Source organism: Triturus cristatus, chromosome 1_2, assembly GCF_964204655.1.
Source record: "Triturus cristatus chromosome 1_2, aTriCri1.1, whole genome shotgun sequence".
NCBI lineage: Eukaryota > Metazoa > Chordata > Amphibia > Caudata > Salamandridae > Triturus > Triturus cristatus.
In genome coordinates this window covers 663,534,550-663,548,910 of record NC_140580.1, presented here as the reverse complement: position 1 = coordinate 663,548,910, position 14,361 = coordinate 663,534,550, and the positions used below count along the sequence as shown (strand labels likewise).

The 14,361-nt window shown below is 51.4% G+C and overlaps 1 protein-coding gene across 2 annotated transcripts in view; it reads right to left on the bottom strand.

Annotated features, from left to right (window-relative positions):
- PARG (poly(ADP-ribose) glycohydrolase) overlaps positions 1-14,361 on the bottom strand; it is a 722,753-nt gene that overhangs the window by 42,209 nt on the left and 666,183 nt on the right. The gene's annotated exons all lie outside the window — the stretch shown is intronic.

Below are 14,361 nucleotides of genomic sequence, written 5' to 3'. Positions count from 1 at the left end.
GGCTGAACGACTTCCGTAAGCTTAGGAAAGTGCTAAATTATTTCCACACTCACCACATTGACCTAGCACTAATACAGGAAACACACCTTCCCCTAGGGAGTAAAATGCTTTCTGCACGGGGCTTGGGGGGCACTAGCGTGGCGGCTGGCTTTACGACGCACTCCCGGGGGGTAGTCACTTGGGTAAACCCGAGATCCAATTTGAAGCTGACGGTGCTGGAGGCTGATCCGAACGGGCGCTACTTAATCACTAGATGTGCAGGGAAGGGCCATGAACTGGTGGTGGTTAACGTGTATGGTCCTAATTTTGACAATCCAGAGTTCTACGCCACGCTGGCTGCACTTTGTAGACAATACGAACACGCGAGAATGGTGTGGGGGGGCGACTTCAACTTCACATTCAACCCGGCGGTGGACCGCTCTTCGGGGTCGTTGAGACGCCCGGCGGCGGCTGCCTTACGCATGCAGGTGGAGCTGACTAGACTCGATCTGGTTGACACCTGGCAGCACGGACACCCGGGGAAAGGGGGTTATACGCACTACTCCGCGTACCATGACGTGCACACTAGAATTGACTACTGGCTGGTATCGCGTCCCCATCTAGCGGTGGTTAAGGGGTGCGTGGTCCTCCCGCGTACACTCTCAGACCACTCCCCTCTTCTGCTGATACTGGATGCCCCGACCAAACGGATCCCGCCATTCACCTGGCGACTGCCGCCCTACTCGCTGCTGGATGAGGTCTTCAGGGGTGAGTTGGCGGAAGACATAGAATCTTTCTTTGATAAGAATCTGGGCTCAGTACAGAGTTCCCACACGGTATGGGACTCATTCAAAGCTTACATACGTGGCATGGCTATGGCCAAACACTCTAGTGTCCTTAAGTCCATCGGCCAGCGTCTGCAGACCATAGAGACGCAGTTAGCGCAGCTAGAAAAACGGCTACAGCGGTCCCCGGATGACGGGGTTGAAGCTAGGATTTGCGAATTGGTGGCGGAATACAATAGCGAAGCAGACAGGGAGGTGCAGCACCTGGGCAAGTATGCAACTGCCCGTACGTATGGTGAGGGTGAGCGCCCGGGCTCCTTGCTGGCAAAGATATTGCGTAATAGCAGACAACCCCTGGTTATAGACAAACTTGTCACCTCCGCAGGCACAGTGATCACTGACGAAGAGGAGATTGTGGCTGAATTCAGAGAGTACTATGCCGGGCTCTATTCCTCTAAGTCTGCGCATATGGAGGAGGAAATAGACGACTACCTCAGCTACATTAAAATGCCCTTCTTGTCCATCTCACAGAGGGAATTTTTGATGCTGCCCATACAACAGGATGAGATCCTGGAGGCACTGGAGGGTATGAGGTCGGGCAGTGCCCCGGGTGCAGATGGGTTGACAGTGGCCTTTTACAAGGCCTTCAAGGACGTGCTCCTCCCGCACCTGATCACGCTATATGATGATATATGCCAGGAGGGTTGTATGCCGGATACCATGAGAGAAGCTCTGCTGGTCACTGTCCTGAAACCTGGGAGGCCCCTAACTTATGCGGGTCCTATCAGCCGCTCTCACTGATTAATGTGGACGCCAAGTTGTATGCTAAGGTCTTGGCCACGCGCCTAGCGCTGCTGGTGCCGGAGCTTGTGGCCCCGGAGCAGGCGGGTTTTATCCCAGCCAGAAACCTCACATACAACATCCGAACGGTGTTGGGAACCATGCAGCATGTACGCCCGGAGTGCAAGGCCTTGGCGCTTTTCCTGGACATGGAAAAGGCATTTGACTCTGTAGAGTGGCCATTCATGGTGCGTGTACTTCGTAAGTTCGGGCTAGGTGAGCCCTTTCTGCAGATGCTTGGAGCATTGTACTACCGTCCCACTGCCAGGCTGAGAATTGGAGACCGGGTCACGGGCGCCTTTGACATAGGCAGGGGCACCAGGCAGGGCTGCCCCCTTTCCCCCCTCTTATATGCCCTGGTGGCGGAACCCTTTGCTTGCGCAATTAGGGAATACCATAGATACGAGGGCATCAGCTTTCCCACCTATAAGATTGGCATTTCGACCTATGCCGACGACACCCTGCTCTATGTGAGGGACCCGGAGGAGAATCTCACCTCCATTCTGAGGGAGGTGGTTAGGTTTGGGGCCCTGTCTGGCCTTAAGGTGAACTGGAGCAAATCGTTGGCGTTTCCGCTGACGCCGGTAACACTGCCGTTCCAGATGGAATACCCACTGCAGTGGACGACGGATTCGGTCCGGTACTTGGGGATTCAGCTCCACAGGGATCCGGAGGTGCTCCTCCGGGAAAACTACGGAGTGGCATACACCAAGTTAGTTGAGGATGTGGAGAGGTGGAATCGGCTTCCCCGGACGTTACTGGGCAGAATAGCCATCATGCCGAGGTTTTTGTTCCTGTTCAATAATATCCCTGTCGTGCTATCCAAGGCCTTTTTCAAGCAGCTGACCCAAACACTAATTAGCCTGGCCTGGGGCGGTAAGCAGCCCAGGGTCTGGTGGGAGGTGTTGACACTACCGTACGAACTGGGGGGGCTGGGAGCCCCGGACCTGGAAAGGTATTACAGAGTCGCGCAGGGGGCGCACCTGCACACGTGGATACACGCTGGCCCGGGGGTTCCCCATGTGATCCTCGAGCGATTGTTCGCGGACCCGCTTCCCTTACCAGCAACCGTCTTTCAGCCGGTAGATCGCAGGGTGGGAAGCTTAGACTCCCTTAAGGCCACGAACCACGCTTGGCAGGCATTGGCGAAGGCCCGGGGCTGTGCAATATTGTACTCTCCGTCGCTGCCGGTGGAGTGGGCGGTGTGGCTCCCCCGCTGAGAGAGAAGGGTGTGCTATGGGCGCTGAGCAAGTTGGGCATTCTTAGGATGGAGGATTTATTCGTTGACGGAGTGACCAAGACGTGGGAACAGATTGGATCGGCGCAGCCGGCTCCCACGCTCCTACAGCGTTTTCAGTTCCATAGAGTGCGCAGTGCACTCTCGGTCCTGTTGGGGCCGGGTATGGCGGAGCCCTCGGAGGTCCCGGAACTCACTTATGTTATAAAAACCACAGCGTCGGCCAAATTGGTCACAACACTCAAAAGACTGGGGGATCAGCGTGCGGCGAGCCGGTGTACTGCGGCGAGACTTGCCTGGTAGACGGATCTTAACATGGAGATCACAGATGAGATGTGGAAATACTGCTGCGCTAGCACCAAGAAGGTGTAGCGTGTATATTATACCCCGGAGAGATTGTTTAGGTATGGGCTGCGCCAAACTGCGGAGTGTGAGCGCTGCCACTTCCTTGTTGCGGATTTCATACACATGGCCTGGTACTGCCCGGGGGTCGCCAGGTTCTGGGCGGAGGTTTTCCGAGAGCTAAGTCAGATTTTGGAGGTGGAGATTCTCCCTACTCCATCTTTGGCGCTGCTGGGGTACTCCAGACCCCTCCCGCAGGCGTTGCGCTGCCTGGCGGATATGGCACTGTTGATAGCCAGGAGAGTTGTGGCGCTTTGCTGGATGAGAGGACCACTGCCCACTAAAAAGCGATGGGCCAGTGACATGCTGTACTGCAGCACACAGGCGGAGATATACAGTGAATTGTTACCGCCGAAAAGCCGTCCCAAGAATTTCTGGGGGCTGTACAGAACGACTTTGGCATCCGGGGACCCTGAGTTGGATAGTCAGGGGGGGGGGGGGGGGCACAGAATGTGGAACCCAGTGTGCACTCATCAGCTGGGGGGGGACACTAGATGCGATCAGGATACCGAGGGCGCGCACCTGTGAGGTTCCCTGTGAAGCCGAGTTGGAGAGGGTGTCTGCATGCGGAGAGAAAGGACAGGTACGTTCCAGGTTTGACTGGGTCGGTTGGGCGAACGGCTCACATTGAGTGTGTGTGTATTGCCAGGGTGTATATAGATCGACTGAGGGAGGACGCTCCTACTGGGTACGTCTGGACGGCGAGATGACAGACGTGGGCATATGCAGCAGAGAGACAGGAGGAGACAGTGCGTGTGCGGTAGGCGGGGTGGGTGGGGGGGTTAGTGATAAGGCTGGAACATTCAGGGGCTATGTCAGATTGGCGGGCTGTGGAGGGCACGTGGGTACTCCTGCTTAGCGATTGCACGCTACCATGGGGTATGGGGGCAGACACAGCTCTGGCAGACGTCGCGACCATGCTCGGGGTTTTTCTCAGTACATGATTGTTGCAACGCCGCCGGTCCCTCGGGATGTCGGCTAAATGGCTGTGTAAGAGTGACCTCAACTGCCCGCGCGAGGAGCTGTGCCTTTGCGTTGAAGTGTGCCGGGAGGGCGATGCTACCTGTACTGTTCCTTTATGTTAAATAAAGGTTTTTGAAATTTAAAAAAAAAAAAATATATATATATAATTTTTTGGGGTGATCCCAGATTGGGAGGGTAACGGGGCTTTCTCTAAAATGCATAAAGCACTTGTTTTCACCTTAATCCTTCCTGCACGTAGAGAGTTGTGCATTAAATGGATTTTGCCCAACTCTCCTTCAGAGGCAGAGTGAGTACGCTCAATACATAAAATAGCGAACCTTGATCATGCCACAGCTAATACTAAGAGAACAAAGTTTTGGGTACTTTGGGATAACTGGGCTAAAACTGTATGTCATTGATCTGTATGTCTTTCATCGTATCCTTTTGTTAATTTTTCACCTTTTTTTTGTTTATTATGTTAAATCACTGGTCCAATGATGAAAAGTTTGATATACAGGTAGCAGGTCTGGGGGAGCTGCACTCTCTATCATCCTGGTTTGTGGTCCATCGTCAGCCCCTGTATAGTGGAGTCAGTTTTCTGCCGGCTATACAATTAAACCCGAGATGTGAAACATCCCTCCTTCATGGAGAGATAGGGGTCTGTTTATTGTTTCAGCCATCCAGATTCTTCTGACACCTTAAGACATAATTGACAAATGAGGACTTTAAAAAAGAAGAGAAAAAAAAAGACTGAATTTGTTCCACACCCAGAAAAGATGGGTTTCGTTAACGGGCATCTCGCGGCATAGAGGTCATCTACCACTTCAGTCAACAGATCGAAAGCATTCAATGTTCGTTGCTCAATTGCCACGCATGGATGTGTAAGTTCCTAAAGTTGGTTGGAAGACCCTGCTCTCCTGTTGAGACAGGCGGTCCTCCCTAAATGAGAGCTTGATCGGAGACAACTGGTCAGGAGATCTGGGCATAACACTATCCTGGCCAATCTGGGGCCACTAAGGAGACTTGGACCCAGTCATTCTTGATCTTCTTCAGAACTTGAAGTAGGAGAGGAAGTGCCCAGAAGGCATACATGAGTCTATTGTTCAATTACAGCTGGAATGTGTTTCCTAACTAGTGTTCCTTCAGAAACACAAAATGCATAAAATTGTTGACAGTGCACATTCTCGATGGTGGAAAAAAGAATTATTAAGGCCTTTCTCCAATGGTTGAAGAAATCCAGCTCATCTCAGGATGTAGTCGCAACTTGCGATTTGCCAGACGATGTCTACTTATTTCGTCTGCTCTAGCATGTAGGTGGTTGCGACCAGGAAGATGACCTGGTGCTCCAGTCATCCCTAAAGTAGCAACATCTCATTGCACTAGACCCCACACTCCCCTACTTGCTGCGTTATCACATAGCAGTGGTGGTGTCTGTGAGAATCTGCACCAGCCTCCCCTTGATAGATGGCAGGAAAGCCTTCCATGCCAGAATGATTACTTGTAGCCCCAACAGGTTGATGTGGAGCCAGCCCCCTACTAGACACCAAAGGCCTCTGATCTCCACTTCTCACCGGTGACCACCACAGTCAAGGAATGTTGTTTACGTCACTACAATCAGTTCTTGGTGGGGGAGAGTGGATCGTTGCAAGTATAGACTGTTATCATTCAACCCCAACTTCAGAGACCTGGATAGTGTCAGAAAGGTCACTTTGATGTGAAGACCATTGTGTCTTTAAGTTCCACTGCAGGGCGCGCATGAGCCACCTGGTTTAAGTAACACAGTGGATGCATTAGGCTAGGAGGCAAAGAATCCTCAGAGTCACCCTCACCTGGATCTGGAAATGAGTCTCAAACATCATGAAATAAACGGTGATACTAGTGGATGAGAAATAGGCTGAGAGCTGCCAGAGCAGTAGGACATTATTGTTTTTGATGTAGATCAAGGCAGCATGCTGCAAGGGGAAGATGACTGTCACAGAGCTGAACCACCATTTGCTCAGCATGCTGTTAGGCTAACAGCAAATTCCCTATAGTTCCATACCCCCTCCTCTCAGTTAACTCAGAGCAATGATACCCAGCTGTAGTATACCTGAAAGTGGTGATTTAAGGGCGGTTCAAGCTTCAAAACCATGTTTCAGTTCCTAACAGGCTGATAAACAGAACCCTACACAGGCATGGTATTCCAAAAGGCTAAGATGATAAATGCTTTCTGCAATTACATAAAGGCTTGGAAAAGCCCTGCTTGACTGCATAAACTCTTTTTGTAGGTCCGGCCTTCAAAAGGTTGCTGACCAGCCCTGGTCCTTACACCACAATCTTCAGCACAGTAAGGAAAAGGTTGTCACTAAGGACGGAAATGACCCTCGAGCAGGAAAGACCCCTGACGCCTCCAGCGTCTAAGAACAATTTTGTTTCTGGCAAGTGCTATCTATACACAGGAGCCATTGTAATTATCCATCACACCTATTATTTTGAAACAGATTGTGTTTTATGTTCACATGCTTGCATAAGAAAACAAAAACAGACAGCACTTGTATTTATATAGTACCAACTTTGACAAATGCTATATTTATCGTGCCCCATTGTAATATATCACCAATCAGTGTATTTGTCTACTCCAGGATTTACCACCTGTCAAAGGGGCAAGTGTAACTTGGGTGCAGCTTTTAGCAAAGGAAGAAGAACAATGAAATATTTTGCAATTTTCTTGCACAGTGCACGAATCTCTTATTTGAGGTCACACAATAATGCTGTTCTGCTGATTGCAGTATGTTTAGAAAAATGTTGATCTATCAAACAATAATCAAGTTGAGCTACATCTGAATGTAAGGCTGGGAAAATGGAGGTGGAAGGCGGGAGCAAGCAGCCTCCTAGACAGGAGTCACCCAATTACAATCAACATGAACAATTTACACATGAAAGTGGCTCTGGCCTCTTCGAGAAGAAATATGTGCTTATCTTCTACAATCATTGAGAAGGGAGATGTAAAAAAAAACAAAAGACAAAGCCTCAAGACAACATGGAGAAAGTGGTGTTGTGGCACTGAGAGATAAGTTCAAACTTCTGCATTAGAAAATGTAGTTTAAAAAGCAGAATGAGAAGTCTGTGGACATCCTAGAATAGCTACCAAAGCATTACTTTGAACGTAGACTGGTTTTATAAGCCATAATTCACTTGAATGCAACACAGCTTCAGAAATTGGAAGCATATTTGCTACAGAAAGAGGGTCCCAGAAGTCAAATTATAAGTTTAATAGTACAGGTTTCTCTTAAGGCCAGATGTTGAAAGGCAAGAGATGAAACATGCCACACTCCAGTGAAAGTCAGTAAGTGCATGCGAGAAAATGTAGTCATCAGTATGAGATCCAGGTAGCAGGAAATGCCTGGTTATGCCAGGCTTCTTCACTTAGAGCTCTTATATGTGGCACCCCCTGACGGGGGATCTGTCTGGCCAGGTTGGGGACGGTCGGCTGTGGGAGGGGGGCTGGGAAGTTCGGGGGACGTTCGGCGTTGTGCATTTGTGATAAGCATTGTCTCTTGCGTGGCACGCTATTTGATTTGCTGATGTGTGGCTGTCTCAGACTGTCTGAACTAGAGGGGCGGGAGGGGACCCCCTGCTGCCCTACGTGCAGAGATGGAACCGGAACGCGTAACTGGGATGACTGGAACGGATGAACGAATGGGTGAATCTGACGGGGGTGCCCTTAGAGCGCTGACGTGGAATGTCCGAGGGCTGAATGACTATCGTAAACTCAGAAAAGTCTTAAACTACCTCCACCGACATCACATTGACCTGGCGCTGCTCCAGGAGACGCATCTCCCGCTTTCAAGTAGGTTGTTAGCAGCAAGGGGCCTGGTGGGTTCCAGCGAGGCAGCGGGCTTCACAACGCATTCCAGGGGGGTGATTACCTGGGTGAACCCACGATCGAGACTGCGGTTGACGTCGCTGCTCTCCGACCCGGACGGGCGATACTTAATAGCGCGGTGCGTGGGTAAGGGCCACGACTTGATTGTGGTCAATGTATACGGCCCTAACTATGACTCCCCTGACTTCTTCGACGCACTGGCGGCACAGTGCAGGCTGCACGTGCCCACTGGCATGGTGTGGGGAGGCGACTTTAACTTCACATTCAACCCGGAGCTGGACCGCTCGTCGGGGCCAGCCCGTCGCCCAGCGACCGCCGCCCTACACATGCAGGCGGAGCTGATCAGGCTTGACATGCTCGACGTCTGGCGACACCGTCACCCGGGCAAAGGGGGCTACACGCATTACTCGGCATTTCACGACGTGCACACCAGAATAGATTACTGGTTGGTGTCCCGGTCGCTGCTCGCGTGCGTTGCGGACTGCAAGGTGCTGCCGCGCACGCTGTCGGACCACTCTCCGCTGCTGCTGGCCCTGACCACTCCGCATCGGCGAGCTCCGCCGTTCACGTGGCGACTGCCGCCGTATTCGCTGTTGGACGACGTGTTTCGTGGGGAACTGGCGGACGAAATAGACACGTTCTTTAAGGTCAACACAGGCACAGTCCGTAGTTTCCAAATCGTGTGGGACTCGTTCAAGGCCTATATTCGCGGCGTAGCGATGACTAAGCATTCGGGAGTGCTTAAGTCCATCCGGCGACAGCTCGGGGCCCTGGAGTCGCAGATAGCCCAAATGGAGATGAGTCAGGGGGCCGCGGCGGACCCTGAGGTGGCCACGAGGCTACAGCACCTGGTCGCTGAATTCAATAGTGAAGCGGACCGAGAGGTGAAACACATGGGGAAGTATGCCACAGCCCGCACGTACGGGGAGGGTGAGCGCCCGGGATCCGTGCTGGCGGGAATACTGCGCAATTCTAGGCGACCCCTGGTCATTGACGAGCTCGTCACGGCTTCGGGCGATGTGGTCACCGAGGAGGAGGGGGTCATAGAAGAATTTAGGGCCTATTACGCTGGACTATACAAATCGCAGTCCTCGCGTATGGAGGAGGAGATAGACGACTACCTTAGTTACCTCAAAATGCCGTTTTTATCCAACTCGCGGCGCGAATTCTTAGCGCTGCCCATACAAAAAGACGAGATATTGGAGGCTTTGGGAAGTATGCGGGCGGGCACTGCCCCGGGAGCGGACGGGCTGACGGTGGCCTTTTATAAGGCCTTCCAGGACCAGCTCCTCCCGCACCTTTTAACTCTTTTTGATGACATTTGCCTCGAAGGTAGTATGTCCGAAACGATGCGAGAGGCCCTGCTTGTTACAATTCTAAAACCCGGGAAGCCTCCCAACCAGTGCGGATCCTATAGGCCACTCTCACTGATCAATGTCGATGCCAAAATATACGCGAAGGTGCTGGCCACGCGATTGGCGCTATTGGTGCCGGAACTCGTGGCGCCGGAGCAGGCGGGCTTTGTCCCATCCAGGAATCTTACGTACAATATCCGCACGGTCCTTGGCGTCATGCAGCATGTGCGCCCAGAGAGTAAGGCCATTGCGCTCTTCCTCGATATGGAGAAAGCGTTTGACTCCGTGGAGTGGCCGTTTATGGTGCGGGTGCTAAGGAAGCTTGGGCTGGGAGAGCCTTTCCTGCAGATGATCGGGGCATTGTATTTCAGACCCACTGCAAGGCTTCGCCTCGGAGATCGTGTTACGGAGCCGTTTGCAATCACTAGAGGGACCAGGCAGGGCTGCCCTCTCTCCCCACTTCTTTATGCGCTGGTGGCTGAGCCATTAGCGTGCGCAATAAGGGAATACCACAGATTCGAGGGCATTAATTTTCCCTCTTATAAGATAGGCATCTCTACCTATGCGGACGACACGCTACTGTACGTCAGAGACCCGGAGGAGAATCTTGCCTCTATACTGCGGGAGGTGGTAAGGTTTGGGGCGCTATCGGGCCTCAAAGTCAACTGGAATAAATCGCTGGCATTTCCGCTGACCCCGACAACATTGCCGTTCTCTATGGAATACCCACTGCAGTGGACAACTGACTCAATTCGCTACCTGGGCATTCGACTGCACAGGGACCCGGAGGTCTTGCTGAGGGAAAACTACGGGGTGGCTTATTCAAAACTCGTGGATGACGTGGCAGTGTGGAACAGACTGCTCCTCTCGCTGATGGGCAGGATGGCCATTATGAAAATGATTATCCTCCCGCGCTTTCTGTTCCTCTTTACCAACATTCCTATAGTGCTGCCCAGATCTTTCTTTGCTCAGCTGACTCAGACCCTCATCCGGCTGGCTTGGGGCGGTAGGCAACCGAGAGTCCGGTGGACAGTGCTAACGTTGCCATATGAGATGGGGGGACTTGGAGCCCCGGATCTGGAGAGTTATTACAGGGTGGCGCAGGCGTCCCATCTGCATTCGTGGATACACGCTGACCCAGATGTCCCACATGTGCTACTGGAGCGCTTGTTCGCGGACCCGGTACCACTCCCGGCGACGATTTTCCTGCCCGCGGATCGGAGGGCTGGCCTGTTGGACTCGCTCGGATCCACTAACCATGCGTGGCACATGCTTATGAAACGGCAGGAACGTGTCCTCTTATACTCCCCGCTGATGCGGGTGGAGTGGGCGGTTTGGCTCCCTCCTCTGCGAGAAGCGGGGGTGACGCGGGCATTGGGTGCTCTGGGTATAGTGAGGATGGCTGACCTGTTCCACGATGGCGTGGTGAAGACGCTGGAGAGTGTTGTATTGGCACATCCGGGGTGCACGTTACTCCAGCGCTTCCAATTCCACCGGGTTCGGGGTGCACTGCTGTCTCTTCTGGGGCCGACCGCGGCGGAGCCGCCCGAGATCCCGGAGCTTACCTATGTCATTAAAACAACGGCGCCGTCCAGGCTGGTCTCGATACTCAAAAAGATTGGGGATCAACACAGGGAGCCCCAGTGCTCTGCTGCGCGGCGTGCCTGGCAAACGGACCTCGAAATGGACATCTCGGACGAGATGTGGCGATACTGCTGCTCCAGCACCAAAAAGGTCTCTTTGAACGGTCGCCACCGATTAATACACTTTAAGTTCTTGCAGCGGGTCTACTATACCCCTGAAAGACTACACAGATATGGATTGCGCCCCTCGGCGGAATGCGAGCGGTGCCATGCTCCTGTGGCTGACTTCCTCCACATGGCCTGGCTCTGCCCGGGAGTGGCCCGGTTCTGGACAGCGGTATTCCGCGAGTTGAGCAAGATCTTGGAAAGAGAGATCCCCCCAAACCCAGCTCTAGCGTTGTTGGGCTACTCCAAGCCGCTTCCGCGGGCGCTGCGGCGACTGACAGATGTGGCGCTGCTGATAGCGAGGCGAGTCGTGGCGGCCTGCTGGATGAGAGGGCCGCTACCCACTAAGAAAAGGTGGGCTAGGGATATGCTGTACTGTAGCACACAGGCGGAAACGTATAGCGAACTGTTGCCCCCTAGGAGTCGCCCTAAGAACTTCTGGGCGCTGTACAGCACTTACATGACAGCGGGAGACTCTGAGGAGACTGGTCAAGGGGAAGCGCAGCGGGAAGCCCCGGAGGTGTGCGGTGGGGCAGTGCAGGGTCTGCCACTGGATTAGAGTTCGCTAGTGGTGAGATAGGCCACGATGATAGAGTGTTGTTTGAGAGAGGGACTGGTTGGCGGGAGGAGAGACGGGAGGTCCCCTGTATGAGGAGTGGGCTACCTGGCGACGTGCTTGCGAAGCGGGCATCGGAACCACAGGACTGGTCGGGCCTGGAGGCACGGGATGTGATGTTTGGCCGGAGTTCGGCGCCCTGGTCAGAGACAGTGTGGATGAGTACGCATGAAACAGGTGAAGACAGAGACATGATGGCGAACGGGGAGGGGGGGGGGCGGGTGTTGAGACTCGGAGCGCGAAATTACGGGTACTTGAGCGGACTGCCTGCGTGCTGGCTGAGCGGGCTGGTTACATCACGGCGTGGGCTGGGTGGGCATACGTACCATATCCGATGGAAGTGCTCCAGCCCGAACTGTACTATGTAAAACTCCAATGCCGCCGGTCCTCCGGGATGTCGGCTAAATGGCTGTGTGAGAGCTGCAGGACCGCAATCGCCGCTTTTTCAAAAGTGACCCATTGCATGGGGAGCGTGCGGCAGTCTGCTATGTCTATTTACTGTGTCTCAATAAAGGTTTTTGAAAAGCAAAAAAAAAAAAAAAAAAAAAAAAATATGTGGCACCCTTGTGAAGGGATACATTCACAATACATGGGATTCTGCAATCCCTGGGTAAAAAACGGACTCTAATTTCCTTATACTTTTACAACTGTAATAATCTATTACAGCTGAGTTCTGACAGCACAATGCCTGCTTCCTGAGCCAGCAGCAGAGAGGAAAGGCAGGTCAGGTCATGGAGCACACAAAGCAGCTGTATAAAGAATGAAACACGACTTTTCGTTCTTTTCTTCTGCTTGGTTTTTCTAGACTGACAAGAAGAAAGGAAATATTTATTGCAACGTGTTCTTTGATGTACTTAATTTTGGACTAGAGATTCTATTATTAATCTTCATGTGAGCAACCATGCTCGTTCTTTCCTATGAAAGAGCTACACACCAAGGATTTATTTGGTTTATGGGAAAGGTGATGGTGTGATCATGCATTATAAGGAATAAAGTATCCTTTGCTGTATATGATATGGTTATTGCAAGTCACCTCAGAGTTCCTTAACCTCAGAAAATTACACGGTCTTCTGCTTCATTCCTCTATATGGTCATGGAACTCTTTGTGACTGGCAATATCCTTATACTGTATGGCAGGGGGTACTTTATCCCATAAATGATGCTCTTCCAAGTCACATAATGTTATGCATTTTGAAATGTTATTTATGTATGGGCACGTTGCACATTTGTAGAATTCACAAGGAAGTGTGGAAGCGATACTTTCACGAGAAGTGACCTAGGACATCATATATGGGTTCAGGGTGCCCACAGACAATAAAATGGGTGTTGTGCATTTTTGACATTTGAAAATCAGTTGTAAGTGAAATTCGGGCTTAGGGTACCTGTCCTCTGATCACAGGCATCACCCACAGGCTACATGGAAACATACCACAATTATAGATTTTTAACATTTCTACAGTCTACGGTTTCTATACTTGGGTGCCATTCCTCCCTCATCCTGACTGCAAGATTGGGCAGAACATAACATTTATCAAATTTTCCAATCTTTTTCTCCAAAACATTGTCATTTCCACCAGTCTCTCTTGTGCAGGACTTAAGTCAAGGCTTCTCCCAGAGGTATGTTTCCCTAGATTTTCTGAATGTGGAGTTATCAGGTATGCATGTGTTTTCATTGGTTTGGGGAGGTATCCACACACTGGACCCTAGACAATGTTTTTGATGGCAGAGATTGCAGGTGTTGGCAGCAGCATCTGGGCAAGGGATTAGTCAGCACCAAGGCAAATCTAAAAATCCCAGACATTTATGAAAACTAGAGACACTCTTTCTTGAGCTTCCATCCTCCCTGATGTCAGGTCGAGCTTGGCGCCTTGCTGTTCCTCTCCAGATCGATCTTCATCTGCAACAAAGAGTTCATGGATTGCCAAGGAGGTTTTACCCTTTGTATTTGGTTTTGTCGGGTGCAGAAGGGGCCTGCACTGAAAGGAGTCAAAGCTTCATCAGGCAATCGAGAAGGCGATTTAAAGCACTTAAGTGTGCAGTCCTCAACAGCTCCAAGGAAGCAATTTTCACCACCTTACCCCCAAAATACATTTCATCCCTCACCCTTCACCATACTTGTAAAAAATAATAATAGTATAACAAAAACGAATGCAAATAAACGAGGTAAATAGGTTGGAGCCTAAAGACCTTCATTGTTTTTTTTATTTTTTTAATTCTTTTTATTAACTTTGCTCAGACCATCAAACAATACAGGACATTTAGCACGATACATGCGGTGAATTACCCATCCTCTGAATAATGACCGACCTTCAAGGACACAAATGAGACAAATAACAATAGCTGTTAAGATCCTAGTCCTCCCCCGTCTGCCTGTATTTCCGCCATGGCCCCCATACCGTACGCCATTTTTGGTGCAATCTCTGCTTTTGTAGATAGTTTCTTTGGCCCTTTGGCACCAGTCTATGTCCCGTACCCATTGGTCCCATTGGGGCGGGGTCAAGACCTTCATTGTTGACCGAAAAAGTAAAATTGTGATTGAAGCATCCTGGCAAGTTACAGGGAAGGGCCAGA